Source organism: Morone saxatilis, unplaced genomic scaffold (assembly GCF_004916995.1).
Source record: "Morone saxatilis isolate NCDOM2014 unplaced genomic scaffold, NCSU_SB_2.0 Contig12, whole genome shotgun sequence".
NCBI classification, from domain to species: Eukaryota; Metazoa; Chordata; class Actinopteri; family Moronidae; genus Morone; species Morone saxatilis.
Genome location: NW_023339674.1, coordinates 16,177,460 through 16,181,497, shown reverse-complemented (window position 1 = coordinate 16,181,497; position 4,038 = coordinate 16,177,460). Strand labels below are relative to the sequence as shown.

Genomic DNA, 4,038 nt, shown 5'->3' with positions numbered 1-4,038 from the left:
GTCTTAAACGTTAAGGCTAGACTTATGTCAAGACTGGGTCAGATTCACCCTCAACATTAGTGATGCTTATCTACAATGTATAAATTTAATTGTGGAGTTTTTTGATGATTTATGTTTCCCCTGTGTGAAATGGACTGCAGAGGAAGAAACCATTGATGCAGCTTTAATTTCTGACTTTATGTGTCATACCACTACTATATTGCCAATCAAATATTAAGAAATTTGGCCTCTACCATGTCTTTTTTTTCTGTTTTTATTGTGTTTTTTTATTTCTCAAAAAATAATAATCAAAGAAGGATGAGACAACCATTTTGAAAATGGTGTTTTAATTTATTTTAAATACAAGAAGTTCTTTATTTACTCTTACAAGGTTGGAAATGCCAGCGCTGTTAAGATTTTTGTGCAATCACCCCTGCTTGCCACTATGAGCCACAAATACTGTATATACTAATGCTATGAGACATGCGTGAAGGATGTATATACATGCTTGTATGTTTTTATTGTACACTTTTAATTTCACCTGTACAGTCTGCTTTGGCCCATGCCTGCTACGACTGGTGGCGTTTGGAGTTGCCACACAATCTGATCCAATTCCAGGTCCAAACAAAAGCCAGATGCCTTGGCAGGGCTTTTAAAGGGCTGTTGTAATGATAAAGAGTTACATACCCAGCTGTGTTTTTGAAGCTAGTAACACCGTTTCCACTTCAAAGATTCATCAGTGTTCCTTTTCCCTTTCCTGTGCTGATAGATGGGGTTAATTTGTGAATAAGGTCTCCTGTATAGTTCTTGTACAGCATGCAGACCCCTGGAGGACCAACAACAGATCAGACAGACCACAAACTTGATAGGGGGGAAACAGGAAGACAGAGAATCTCACCTGGTAGTGATTGTGAAGCCCCGAAGCTGAGCTGGGACTGGAGAAAGGCGGGGTACTTTAGGGGGTGGGGTGTGGGGTATCCCATGGTGAAACTCCGTCCCTGGGGTCTTCCACACATTTAAAAAACACAAAATTACAACAAGAAACAGCTGGAACTGGTTGCAGTGCTGTGCCAGCCCTCTCCCCTGCTCCATACATCTAAATCATCTGTGTATTACTACAGCCAGACTAATAGCCCAAATGAGGATGAAGAAACGTCACAGTGTTTAATTCCCCTCCAGCTTCATGGAAAGTAGGTTCTCAGCTGGTGATGTGGTTCCATGTGTTATAATGCTTTATTGAATTAGTGCCTTAAAGTAGGCACTGGTTGGCCAATTTCCTGTTTATATCAGCTTGTAGGTATGATTTATGTTGTTTGATTTTTGTATATAGATTATATCTATAGGCTCTAAACCAGAGAACTTTAAATAAAGATATAATCCACTTTCAGTTATATTGTTTTGTTTTAATTTGTACATTTAATATCACTTATGTTATGATGGAATTACTCCAGTCTTTCTACAAAGACTTGAAGCATAATCTATTTCATGTCTACAGTACTTGATAGATGGTGATTGTGAACACATGTCGAGCAGAAAGGGATCATTGAAATGAAAAATGATAAACTGCTTTATAACAGCATCAGGATTTCAAGATGTTCTTGGCGAGTTTACTGTAATCTTGATTAAAAGCAATTCTTTAGCCCACAAGTCAGAAGGTCAACACACTTGAAATTGTTGTACCAATGCGTGGATGGCACTGTTGGTTTCTTTTCGTTTTTATTATCTGACAAAAGTTATTTCATAGTGAATCTACCAACTTGACATATTGCACCTGCTCTCAGAAACCTGATAAAAGGTCACATATTTTTTTCACTCAGTTAGTGTTATTTCGCCATGCAAACAGTTTTGGGTTTGTTTTTTTTTCAATTCAGGTTTTAAGATATCCATCTTCATAAAAGTTCCATTGTGTAACATTTAGAAGGATCAATTGGCAGAATAGAATATAATGTGCATTACCATGTTTTCATTAGTACATAATCACAAAAAGACACTGCGGGTTGCTTACATGGATGGAGTCTGCCATGTTGAACTGCCATGTTTCTACAGTAACCCAGAACGGACAAATCAAACACTGGCTCTACATAGGGCCATTCACATTTCACAGCCACTGTAGTTTTTCCCTCATGCTTGGAAGGGAAGGTTGAAGTAAGGGAGTTGAAGTAAATTCCACTAAATACACACTGGCTCCTCAAGATTAGTGCATCCACCTGGTATAATGAAGGTAAAGGACTTTGGAAATTCCACAATAAAACGTCTTTCCAGAAACAGTCAGAGTTGCTCTGACTGATCCACATGTTTTTTCTGTAATTTGAGTGAACTGATCATTTAACATCATACATTTGAGAATTTATTTTCCTGTTCAAGCTATCATTCCTGCAGGCAATATTTTACATTGTGTGGGGAATCACAATTCCCTTGCATTTTCTTTATTTATGTGAAATGTGAAACCAAATTTGCCTTCTGTTAGTTTGCCAAGTTTTCAATATATGGCTGACAGTTTGCTGCTGTCAGCCAGCTTTCATCTATAATTTACACTCTTGAAAAAAAATTTGCCTTAACGTACAGAGTGGAGAGGGACGGGAAAGAGGTTCCAACAAAGGTTCAGAGACAGATTTACATATTATGAGCATATGGTTTTAACACTGAAGATTTACAGTTAACCTCTGGAGACATGCTGTCAAGTAACTAATTCATGACATGACTTTCTTGTGCATTAGATTTTGTATTTCAACAAGACTAATTAAAACCAAGTGCTGAGGATTCAGGAGGGGTTAATCAAGGCTCTCCTGCTACCCCAGTGTGTCCAGGCCGGAGAATGGAACGCTCCACAAAAATAAACACATGTATTTATAACGAAATAAACACTAGACCCATGGGGACATTTGTGGGAGTTTCATTGGCAGCGGTATTGAAAACCACTGTCATCCCTCATTTAAAACAATATTACTCACTTGCATGTTGTGAAAGTTGTGCGTACGTGGGGCTATTTTTTACCATGGTGTCAAAACAACTGGGAATGGAAAGCATTAAGGTATTTTATTTATATGACTATTTAACCATTTAGCTTATTCTTCAGGGTGATTTACACTATGTGAGTTCACAGCTTCATCATTAATTTCTCCAGAGATGCATAATAAACCCTTGCTGAATATATTATACTTCAGGCCTAATAGTAAATGTACCTTGTTACATTATGAGAGATGATCTCTATGGTAACCAGGGCATTTCTGAGCTTGCTAAACTTCATGCCTGCCTGTGGTTGTAAATAGTTTAAGACTATCTATATGAAGGGCATTATCTAACACATACATCAGATGTAGTATCTGCCTGAGGGGTTAATGAGGCAGATGAAATAGATACTATATCTGGAGTAGATAGACACACTCCTGTGGTTTTACATTATTATCTCCATAACTGGTCACTAAACCATCAGCATGCTGTGAATAACCTTATAATTTTGGAATAACCAGCATATTTGATCATGGAGTCAGCATACTTAATTCTTAATCATAATAATATTTCATAAAGGTTAAATATGGATTAAAGCCTTGTCTTAAACCAACATTCAAACAGGCTGATATCAAAATAATGTGTTATGTCTGGTCAGCTGACAGAAACACAGCAAATAGATCATTCCTTAGAAACCATCACAAATCATGAATGATCTGGTCCACATGGATGTGAATGACCCAGGGCCTGGTGAGAAGTGTCTCTTTTTGGTTTTTGGTTTTGGGAAAACGTCAGCACTGGAAGCAGTAAAGCATGACAGAAAAGACTTGGTCGCCAGTATTTGGACGCTGCGGTAGGCGACGCTGAATGTCATATACTTAATCGTTTCAACCCACTTTGGTCAGTGTCCCTGTGGGAGACGGCCATCTGGTTTCAAGCCTTAAACTGGATGTGGGACAAGGGTGCAGCTAGAAATTCTAGGATAAAGCTGATTTAAGGTGATTTCAGAGATGATGAATATTTATAATCTCTGACTTGAAGTTTCAGGTTTTTTTCCCAATTATCCCTTATGTGGTGTGGATGGCTCTTACACTTTCTCTCAGCCTTGTA

General features: G+C 38.0%; 1 protein-coding gene across 1 annotated transcript in view; it reads left to right on the top strand.

Annotated features, from left to right (window-relative positions):
• Positions 1 to 1,366, top strand: part of plpp2b (phospholipid phosphatase 2b) — a gene marked incomplete in the record, with an annotated part of 18,312 nt that extends 16,946 nt beyond the window's left edge. The window contains 1 exon segment of the mRNA XM_035653348.1: positions 1 to 1,366.
• Positions 1,367 to 4,038: the final 2,672 nt, after the last annotated feature.